The sequence below is a fragment of the Epargyreus clarus genome, unplaced genomic scaffold (genome assembly GCF_041222505.1).
Source record: "Epargyreus clarus isolate Ecla_fem2 unplaced genomic scaffold, WU_Ecla_fem_2.2 ptg000003l, whole genome shotgun sequence".
NCBI classification, from domain to species: domain Eukaryota; kingdom Metazoa; phylum Arthropoda; class Insecta; order Lepidoptera; family Hesperiidae; genus Epargyreus; species Epargyreus clarus.
In genome coordinates, this window is record NW_027332211.1 from 8040173 (window position 1) to 8052450 (window position 12278).

The following is a 12278-nucleotide window of genomic DNA, read 5'->3' on the forward strand; positions in this document are numbered from 1 at the left end:
CAACGTTACAACTGCAAACTGCGGCGACAAGCGCGAAGTTCAGTTGCGCTGTTATACATCGCAGGCGTAGAAAAGCATTACCGTGCCAGTTGTGACACCTTGTTAACAGTTTGTGTGAATTGCAAATACACGAGTTGAATATTGGATAAATAGTGAGATTATAAAGCTTGTGAAATTAAGTGAAGGATTTTTGTTGCGTTTATCAAAATATGCACGAAAATTCTGTTTAGTTTTTAGGCATGAATCACGAGTGTAATGAAAATTTATAAATGTAAAAGGCTGTAGAAGTAACATTTTACAAAATAAAATAGACTCAAACAACCCAAAATTGAAAATACAAAGACATATAATGTCATATTTCAATAGCATATAAATAAAAAGCACTAAACTGCACAACGTTACAACTGCAAACTGCGGCGACAAGCGCGAAGTTCAGTTGCACTGTTATACATCGCAGGCGTAGAAAAGCATTACCGTGCCAGTTGTGACACCTTGTTAACAGTTTGTGTGAATTGCACAATTTACACAAGTTGAATGTAGATTGAATGAACGTATGGAACTGTAATACTAGAACACTGAATTAAGGTCATACAATTAAACGTAGTATAGTATAAATATCTAAGAATTAAATCTATCTCGAAAACAGCTAATAAAATAATAAAGATACTACCGAAGAACGTCTTTTTTTCGTAGGATTGACAAAGTTTAACAATATTAATTTAATTTCACACCTTAAATCTTTTCCTGGTTTCTTTAATGCGGATCATATTTTCTAAGATATAATTCAACATTATATATAAAATTATATTTTTATATTTAAACTTAAAAGTACCTCCAATAATTAAAAAAATATCTTAATTTTCTGATAGCACGCTACGGCTAAGACCGGAAGCTGTTAACTTAATTAATTACGTGTTTGCACAGAACCCAGATGCTATAAAATGGCGACTGCCTATAAATCTCCCTACATGATTGCATTACAAAATAAGTTAGGTATATCATTAGGTTTATAGGCGTCCTTAGTGCCCGATATACAGAATGTAATGATGAAATATTAATATGTAACTTTTCAATTGTAATTTAGTTTATTTGTGCCGACGTTTGGCCCTGTGGCATAAATACAGCGAAATTTGAGTTTAATTGTAACGACTAAAACTATACCTATACATGGTTATTACCATTGTGAATTAAGTATGTTTAAATGTCACATTAGTTTCCCCGCCGAAATGTGGTAAAACGCTTTTTTGTTTAAGTTCGTCAATAAAATTTATTTTCTACTTTTTAGTTCGATTAGCAATAAAAGTGTGTTTTTTTTTAACTTTTTTTTATTATTTTTTTTTTTTGATATGTGACAAACTCATAAATTAGGGAATTAATGATAGATTCATATAAATATAATGGGAAACTGTTATCAAATTATTGCAATGTCACCGTTCCTTGACACCTGTGCAAAGTTTCAAATTAATCAGAGTTGTGGAAGTTGGTGAAAATTATGCTCAAAGTTTCCGTTACATACGTCGCCCCAAGCTAATAAAAGAGTATTAAAAATATAACCATTACAGCAGTCTTTAAATCAACGCACTATTGAGACAGAAGAAATATGGATAGGTAAGAGTAGAACACAATCGTACCACAAATTCTACACTCAGCAATAACTTTCTTTATGAGATGAATTCAGTTCAAGAATATTCTTTTGCATTCCATTACCCCTCCTAAGCTTATTTAAGACTCGTAACGTGTCAAACTAGGGCTGGGCGTTGCAACGATTGCGCGTGGCGCCGCGTGGGCGAACGAGTGGTAGATGCATTGGCCTCTCGTGAAATGTGACGGCTAACTCGGAATCGAACGATACACACGAGTCTTATTCTAATTGCGTTATGTATATTGCAATTGGTTTTGTAAATGTCCCAACTGATAAATTGACTGATTGATTGAAACGTGTCTGATAAAATAGGTTATATTGGAAGTAGCAGTCGTCAGTAAAAATTTCATAAAATTAATGAATGTGGACACCTATTTATGTCTAAACAGCACTGCTATTCGCTGCTGTATTCCGATTGAAAGGTGTGGGTTTGGTAAGGGAGATATTATTATCTTAAGCGTTCCAACTCAAGGGTAGCAACGCATCTGTGACCGACCTCAGGTAATCTAATCTTATCTGGGGTTTACTATAGATGATAGATTAGATAGATAGACCACGGCACCATAACTTCCATATCTAAAAAAGTGGAAGAAATCTGACATTCGTCTGCGGAACCTGTCGTAATACTCTTAAAATTACAGCACCTAATACTGATGTTTAAAGGTAGTGTAGGGTGTGATAGGAAGAACTCTACGGTGTTTAAATATTCAAATAAATATTTAATTATTTATATATTAAATATATATAAATAATATATATATATTTAATATAAATATAATTTATTTAATATATATATATATATATATATATTAAATATAAAATATATTAAATATTTAAATAAATATTTAAATATTTAGGAATTTACAAAAATCGCTGTTACCGATAGATGTTCAACACTCAAAACAATAATTTTATAAATCGTACGAACAGGCTTGTTTATTGAAAATTATTCAGCAAATCTTTACGATTACTCGAGTTACTTTACGCGATTATTAAGGCACTCACCACACAAGGCACTTTCACAACCTACTTGGTATCTTGGTAACAAAACAATAGGGACTAATCAAGTTCCTATGCACCATCAAGCCTGCCCTTATACAGTATGCGTAGTTCCGGTCCAATTACCGGTAACAGAACAACGTAATTACCGGTGCAAAGGCAGTGTAGATGAGGATGTGGTATCACTGCATCTGGAGTAACCTTCAGGGGACTTATGCAATTTATAAGGTACCGTCACCTATAAGGTACACAGGTAACCTTCAATTCTTGTTTATCTCCGTTTCTACTTTCTGTGTGTTCGTGCTCCTGTTGCCGAAATACTGTAGAATATGTGCTCATTTATACCTTATTAGCTTCATAGGCTTCCTTTCTGTATAATTAATGCAATGTAATTTCTAACAAGCATGTAATTTGTACCTACATATGATTCGAATGCCGGAACTATTATTCTTATTCTATTGTTCTCTTAATTTAACATTAATTGTTTCCTGTATCATTACACGCTATATAGGTATTCAAACGTTACACCTTGATGTCAAAAGGAGATCCTATGTTGTAATAGATTTTATCGATAATGAATTTTAAGATTTTTTAATGTACACATAATTCCAAAAACTCACTAAACAAAAAACCCTTATAACTTCACCATTATCTTGAAAGGTTTCTGTTCTTATCCGTTTTCAGTTTAGGGTACAGCTGGTATAAAATATTATGTGTCTTATCTATCTTTCTTTTGTCATGCGGTTAATCTTTGTCTTTAAAACATTTATTATTGTATACCTAATCTTATATATAAAATTCTCGTGTCACAATGTTAGTTACCGTACTCCTCCGAAACGGCTTTACTGATTTCAGCAAATTTTATATGCATATGCAGTAGGTCTGAGAATCGGCTACTATCTATTTTTCATACCCCTAAGTGATAAGGGTTGTTCACCCTTAACATTTTTTTATTTATATGGCAACACAGCATTAGCCAGATCAGTACTTAATAAAGTATAAGTAAATTATAGTACATAAAGTAAGTAACAATGAAGTAGCAAACTAATTATGCAGTCCATCTGGTGGTAAGGGGTCACTACCGCCGGTAACTATATCTGTAACTAACTACATATACTGCCTGAGACCAATCACACATGTCTTTGCTCCTGAGGATTAAGGTGGTCCACTCATATTATGTAAGCCAGCTTCTACACCCTTCCAGGAAAACGCAAGAATTACGTCACGCTAGAAATAGATGAGCCTTGTGATAGTAGATACTTCCCGGTTCAGACTGTACAGGATTTACTATCTTCCAAATTTTACGCATCTTAACTTATAGGTCAGTATATCTTTAAATTATTTTAAAAGTTAAATTAATACTTTATCCTTTTCTAAAGCACGCCAAAAAGAATCCTTTGCCACTTTACTCACAACTGTTTCATATCAAAAGGTTTATAGGTAAATCTCTAATCAAAATATGAAAGCAGTGCCACAAGCTTAATACAAATATCAGTTCCTAACAAGATTTATATGAACGTTGAGCAAGTTTGCCCGTCAAACTTCGAATATTATATCTCATATTAGTGCATTCTCGATTAGAGGCACCTTCGCCACTACTGTTGGATAATTATAAAGTTTGGAAAATCCAAAAGTGCACGACTCATAATGCTCATTTAATTATGAAATATATAAAAAAAAAAAACTTAAGTCGTTCAAAATTAATTGCCGAAAAAACAGCTGTAGTAGGAAGAAGGTACTGCACAAGCGCCCCTGGTGGAATAAATGTACATAATATCTATAAATATACAGTCTTGTAGTTTTCGTTTTTTATTAATTGCAATTAAACGACACTGAATTAATTAATCATTCGCATTCAGTGACCTACAATCGTCGATTAGAATAAAAAAAAAAAAAATAACTCAAATGATGGATTTTTTCACAAGTTACAGGTTTCACACATGACGGACAGGAATTTTTTTTGACCTATTTTGGTGTTTTTTTCCAATTCTATTGCAGTAAATCAATTTTTAAAAAGTATGGAATTAATCTCCATTAAATTATCTCGACAATAGTATGCAAAATATCTTGATTCCGTGAACTATCAAGGCTATAATAATAAAAATAGCCGCCAAAATGAAGCGAAAAAAATTTTTCGATCGTAAAGCACTCTCTGATGCTTCGCATCATGAGTCGTGCAATACTATTATATTGATACATATTACGTACTTATATTAATCTGTTTTTTTTCAATTAACTGCCGCCCATGGAGATTTTTTAGATATATATTTCAACGGGATTAGTGAAAGTGCTATTATAAGCGTTTACAATATAAACACATTACTTTTCTGATGAAAGTCAATTACAAAAGCTAAACCTGAAGATTAAGGTAATCCCCTAGAAAAAATTAATCAGCCCTTCAAACCAGAATACCACAGGTGCTATAAGTCAAAAATAAGCGTAAGGGCAATGCCACCATAGGCAAACGTGAAAACCCTACCTTTCTATTGAGACATTTAATTAATGTTAAGTAAACATATTACCCAGCGACCCGCTAACATATTACCAGTTACTTCTACTGCCCTTAAATATTTAGTTACAAACAATAGAGTAATAAGTAAGTATGTGTTCAGCAGTATTCTAAGGGCCGACACACACAAAAGTGGTGCGATGCGTTGCCGCAACGCATAGCTTAGCGGTACGTCGTAGCAAAGCGTGCTGCTAACGTAGCGCGAGGAGACCATTTATAAAAAAACTGAAATTCGTCAACAAGCGTGTAGTGACAACACCGATAAATGCGAGGTGTACAATGGCGATGCGATACCGCACCGCTTTTATATATGTCGGCCTTAAAGAAATAGATATCGTGACGTCGTCATACCACAAAAAGTCCTGACACTTTTAAAGTGTTTTAAAAAGAAAGAAAGGAAGTAAAGGACTATCTATCTTTAAAAGCCTTTTATGCAACACAAAGAAAAGTATTTAATAAACACTGACAAAACGTAGAGATAAATGAAACAGCACTAAGCCAATTAACTCTAGTATCACCGCTGTACATATGTCATATGATTTTTATCTTTTCATTTCGCCATGTTCCCATCCCAGGCGTAATAAATCTTGCCATATCTCCTCTACGAATGAAATATTTTTTGTATATTACGGAATATTATTAAGACGTTTGTGCCTAGGGAGACTGGAATATATTTTACAAGTAAATATAAAAAGCAGTCATAGACCTTACTTATTTCAGTTTATATCCCGAATAAGATAAGAATGCAGAATGAGTTTATGTTTATGTATATGTATATATATTAAAAATGTTTTTTTTTTATATAGCTTATAAGACAAAATGTCCGTTACTTTTAAAAAATAAAAATATCTCTATGAAAAATTATTTGATAAAAATCTTTTTTCAAGTTTTACCAACATAATTAAAATATTAAACGGTAACATTATTTGTTACCGTTTAATATTTGACAATGTGGTTCCTAAACCAACACAACCTTTGTTAAATGTATTATTACGTCAAAACCGTAAGGAATTTACGCAAGAGTATACATACCTACCCTTTGATTTAATTCCTGTGTGTAAATTTATTGATATATCATGTAAATTACCATAAAATAAATTTAATCAAACATGGCTTAAAACTAAACTTAGTCCCGATTTAATCTATTCTAATATATTTATTCTAACTAACTATTTCTGATCAAACAAATTATGTTGGTCTTATGGTCTACAAATTTATTTCTACTGCATTTCTGTGGTTTAATGCTTATTACAATCATCACCAGGAAAGTTCTGTAAGGAAAATACCAGATGTAGAATATAGAAGCTATAAGGATAATTAAAATTCTTTAGATTAACATAAACACCCTGATAACATTAACAACATACTAATATTAATACAGCTTTTGCCCAAAAGGATTTTACTATCTTAAAGGTTAATCGTGTAATTGTCTAGGATTCTTATTTCAACATAATTAAAACTTTTTACTACGTATTCTGAAGTTCTTACACCTATAAGATTTTACAGAAGCTTGTATTCTTCATTATTCACAAGTGAAAGGAGAAAAAAATTGTTTTCATTCTTGTATGTCCCAAAATACATACAAACATTCCTATATATTGTACGTACATAGATACGCTAAAAAGACATTAACCTCCGCATTCGGATAAGAAAAACTAATGCAATCATTTAGACGAAAATCATTGTGGCATTCGAGTGATATTTAAAGAAGCTTGTCGCTTGCCGATACCGAGCCATCTGCCCCTGGGGAGCTGGCATTCACGAACAATGGTTGTTGCCTTTTGCTTTACCTTGACAAATTTATTCGCAAATTAAAATCTTCCTCATTATTATGTGTTAAATTATTACAGTTTCGGAAAAGCCCAAATTCCCCGAGCAATTAGGGCGAGACGTAAAAATATTTTTTCGTTTCTGGAAGCCTTTTAGTTTATGTAATACAATTTTTTGAAAAATAAAATACTATTTTAGATGTTGGTTTACACAACATACTTTAAATATAATTACACATGCACATAAGATAAATACGCGTTATTTAATACCCCTTTTTTCTATATACAGAGGGTTACAGATGTCAGGTGGTAATAACCACTCAATAAGGGGTAGGATACTGAATGCTCGTTTTGTAAAACTTCAATCCTTAAAATAATTTTATCTTATTCTTAAAATTCTAATCCTTAAAAATGTGCTGATTTAAAAACAAAAAATATGTAGCAGAGCGAAGCTTAGCAATAAGATATAGTAGCATTCGGATCGCAACTTAATCCACTTACTTAAAAGCTCATCTGATTAACAAAGTACCTTATACAAAATTTGGACTATTTCCAATATACTTTAAAACCAGTTAAGTCATCAGTTGGCTTACGTTCCGCTTTAAATATCTCTACTTATATGAAGCTTCGCAAAATTATAAATGTAAACTTTCAAAAGAATCTTATATATCTACATCTTTCGTTTTATAAATTAAACTTATTATTTACAGTCAAATTTAAAGAAGTTAATAGTTTTAAACATAGATTACTTATCAAAGAATTTAAATGGAATTTTGTAAAATATTTTGAAAGGTAACAATGACACTTCTACTAGACTCGGTTCATATTTTGATTAAGCTACTTGTGTTAACTCTTCAGCAAAGTAGCCCATAAATCTAAAATGATGACAATTCTGAGCTTAGCGTCAACTTGATTTTAAATTCAGACCAGACAGATAACTAAATGATGAATTTGGATATTTGTTATGAGTATTTTTTTTATTTATTTAATTCACAAAGTGCACAGCTTGTAACAATCAATTTACAATCTAAACTTATAATATAGGTCTTGAAGCCAATTACGGATTTACAATATACTTATTAAGCTTATTATTGTATATGAATTCGTTTGTATGTCCTTGCATCGATACGGGGAATCGTAGTGTGGGGCTGAGAGTGTAGAAAGCGTCTTTTTTAAATGGACGTTAAAGCGTATAGTAGTCGTAAACATATTGGCTTTTCCGTCATAGTATGCCCTAGTGTAAGACTATCAGTTTAAAAACTTATTTTATTATATATTTCCTTGCACATCGAATTGCATTCCAAGCACTGAAGGGGCAGACAGCGGTCGATAATTACATTTTGTGGTCGCGGAACGCTCCAGGCGGCAAACACGCGCGAATGGAACGCAAACAGACTGTAGTTTCTTCTAGCCTTAGTCGTATAAACTGCGCTGAGCTGCGAAACTTATAGCCGCTTGAGCTTGGTAAACAGTCGTTTTGTTCACTTCACTATTAATATAATCTCCATATATTCCTTAGTTTGAACAAAAGCTTTCACTGTGTTTGTTAGTATAAGGTCCTTATAACGTGCCTTCTTTCAATTTACTACGTATAAAAATGTTTTCTATTAAATTGTCTATGTTTTATGAATAATATGTACAATGACAATCACATAGTTTCACCAAAAGCTCACGGGTTAATTCTGAGGCCTAAGATGGTCGCCTCATAACTAAGTTTACCACCGTCTTTCCACCGAAAGCAGTGCTGTATCACGCTAGAAATAGTTATACCGTTGGCACCGCCACGGTCGAACCATACTCGCCGTGTCACTTTTTATACATTTTATGCATTGTTTACAATGATAATATTCTTATCTTTAAACTCACTGCCAAATCATGTAGAAGATCTTATCTTTTAGAGTTACCTTTAAACAAACATTGTTTTAATCTATTCTCTAATCTGGAAATCTGTACATTTAACTATTGTTCAATATTACATGGTCAATGTAGACAAACAAATAAGACAAGCACAGTAACCTAAGGCGGACAAACAAGCCAGCGCTGCGCTGAGAAACTTAGTGCCTAGAACTAAGTAAATATAGCCGTTTTGTTCACTTCACGTTGATTAAATACTTACGTTCCATTCATTACGAAGTAAATACAGTGTCTTACTGTGTACAGTATTATGTATTGTGTATTTAATAAAAATATTTTTTAAACATGATGTTTAAATCGATGTACCTACGCAGTTTTGAAAATTTTAATCAGATGTTTCACGGTTGGTATTTTTACGTTAAAAAACGAATAATTCGTTGATATTGGTGATTATTATGTAACAGTTAATATTTAAGACACTAGTTTATTATTATTGGTAAGATCGGAATGCAATGCAAGCACTGCACGGTAGACAGCGGTCGATAATTGCATTTTGTGGTCGCGGAACGCTCCACTTGGCGGCGAACACGCGCGGTCGAATGGAACGCAAACAAACTACTTTCTTCCAGAAACCTCGAGCGAATAAACAAGCGTGCGCTGAGCTGCGGAGCTTTCATACCTTGAGCTGAGCAAACGCTGATATTGTTTAATTTTCTATTGATAGAGTAACGAGCCATATTATATAACATATTAAATCATGGACAACTGTGTTCACTCTTAATTGCACATTTTAAATATTTTTTTAATCAAATTTCAAAAATCTTATTTTTTACTTAAACAAAACAGAAGTTAAACATTCACCTTTTTTCAAACTCTGAGAATATAATATAACACCAATCATAAGATAAAGAATGAAAAATCCTATCACAAGCTCATTTTAAAGTGAAATGTTAACATGACAGGAACCGAAAATGTACTATTAACATCGCAATCCAACTTTGATGCTAAAACATTAACTTTATTCATGGAATAACTAAAGAGTTTGGAACAGTACATCTCTGTACGCCTTACTGCATTTCGAGTAACAGCAAGAGAAAGCTGGTTCATATAAGTCGTAATAATTTCTAACTATCACTATCTAAAAATATCATGATGTGTTATCAAGTGTCATCATGCCTATTTAACAAACATTACAAAAAAACAGAGATAGTCTAGTGATTTGAAACTAGACCTATAAACTTGGATGTCCGAGGTTTAATTCCCAAGCACATTCAATTTTTCGGAGCTACGTTCATATTATAAATTAATTATCATAATACACATTAATAATGCAGAAGGATATCGTAAGGAAACATTTATGCCTAGGAGTTTTTTTAAATATCCCAAAGTTATGTGATGTGTAATCTACTCTTCAGACTTGGCAAACTATGGCCTAAAAACTATTATGATAGTGAGACCCGAGTCTAGCAGTGGGACGGTAATCATTTGACAATATTAAGTATGGTTAAGTACAAAGCACAGATGACTATATTATTGACACGATCTCTCCACTTTTAATAACGAAATGTAATGAAGATATAAAATCAAAAGGTCATTCATAAATGTCCCTTATTTTAAAATAGCCTCGTTTAAAATTGGAGACAGGTTACAACTACTTGAGCTGACTGTAGATAATAATTGAATTAGTTAACTGAACCGAACTCAAATTAATTTCAGAACGATAAGAGAGCTCCGACTTAATTTTTACACAGAAGCGTTAATAATTTTCGGACTAAGTGACCTGTAGCTAAGTCTGTCTAGACTTGGCTCCAGAAAAGTCTGAATAGATTAAAAAATAAGTCATAGAAAATAAAGTATAAAACTTTTAATCCACGTATTTAATTTGAAATGTAGAGCTTACGAGTTTCTGAGAACATACTGCAGTTAAAGTAAAGACGGGCGTCCTTCTTCATAAACTGAGGAAATAACTATTTAATTAAGGAATTGTTTCCCTCTAGTTCACAGTTTTGTAGGTCTGCTCAGAGTAAGTTTCTGCGGGGTAACAACGAGTAACTAGAAAAATATAAATTTTATTACGTAGGGATTCCGTTAATTGTTCCGTTTGTTTCAAACTTTTCAATTACCTGACGCAGTGGTTATTCTTGTATTATATAATAATGAACATTATTATACACTCGGACTAACCTTGAAAATAACTAGACTTAGTTATGATAGTTAGTAGTTATAATAGTTATAACTTATGAGGAAATTTTCGCTGTAAAAATATCTCGGATATCTCATTTCAACAAAATCATGTCAACATTTTATTTATTTTGCTGCGAAAAAAGAAACGAAACCAAAACCTTTTAAATATAACAAGTCTAATAATACCCAACATTAAAGGTTTTTTTATTCCAAAGTATAGGTACTCCCAAAAAGAAATAAAATGCCCATAAATGTTACAAGTACTGAAGAATCAACCAAACATGAAAGTCTGTGAGTTAAAACCCTATATTCGAATTCACAGTGGAATCTCATATCGGGATGTCTCGCCGTTCACCTACAATTATGACACAGCCGGCGTGCCAGTAGGTAGGTACTATTGCGGCAAAAATGAGATGCCCACGCCCAGCGGCGAGATTAAACGCCGAGCCGCCTGCCACTGCCACTCGCTAAAATATTGCTCCACATTGAAACGCCAGTAAAATAAAGTACTACCTTCGCCGATAAGAAAATAAAATACGGAATCTTTTAATATCCCATTTAACATTATGAGCACTAACTCCGCCGTCTATTCGATAACTAGAAATAAAGAACCCTGCGCTCTCATCCCACTCGACCGTTGTAACTCAAATTATTTCAACCATTTCAACGTTTATCAGGTTAAGCTAACGAGACAATTCTCGAGTGCGCTAGTTATGGCTATTCTCCGGCGAAATATAGCTGTCCGGGAAAAAGAGCAAAAACACGAGGGACGATAAGAACAAAGGCACTAATTCCGCACAGAGTTATCGATAGTTTTACGTCAGCTCGATTCGTAGCTTTGTTACGACGACACACAAGAGAAATGTCCGACAAATTGCGTCCCGCGAATGCAGCACACTCGAACACAATACACAGTCGCATCATTCGCCATTTTATGCACAACTGGACACGGCACCAAAGTGGCCGTTTGACGTTGCCAGAAAAGTTCTCTGCCGTGTATATGCAAATCAAATGTAAAACGTACCTTACAATGTGGAATATTGTAAGCGAATTTGTAATAATCGTTCCTTTTGGTTTACGAGAGGATCTCTCGATACATTCGTTCACTCAATTATAAAGGTCGAAAGGATGGAGGGTATGTCCACAAATATCTTACGCTTCAATCCGCAGAAGTGTCGCGCGGCACGCGAAGAGAAATGGTCCACAAATTGCGTACGCCTGACTACGCTACGAGATAACACGCCAGCATAACTGTACATAGATACACTATTTCTATAGTCCAGTATTTATATCACAAAGACTTTGTGGCTTCACGAACATT

The 12278-nt window shown here is 33.3% G+C and overlaps 1 protein-coding gene across 2 annotated transcripts in view; it reads right to left on the minus strand.

Annotated features, from left to right (window-relative positions):
* The window catches only part of LOC140752349 (agrin), a 244237-nt gene that overhangs the window by 164139 nt on the left and 67820 nt on the right, over positions 1-12278 (minus strand). The window lies entirely within an intron of this gene.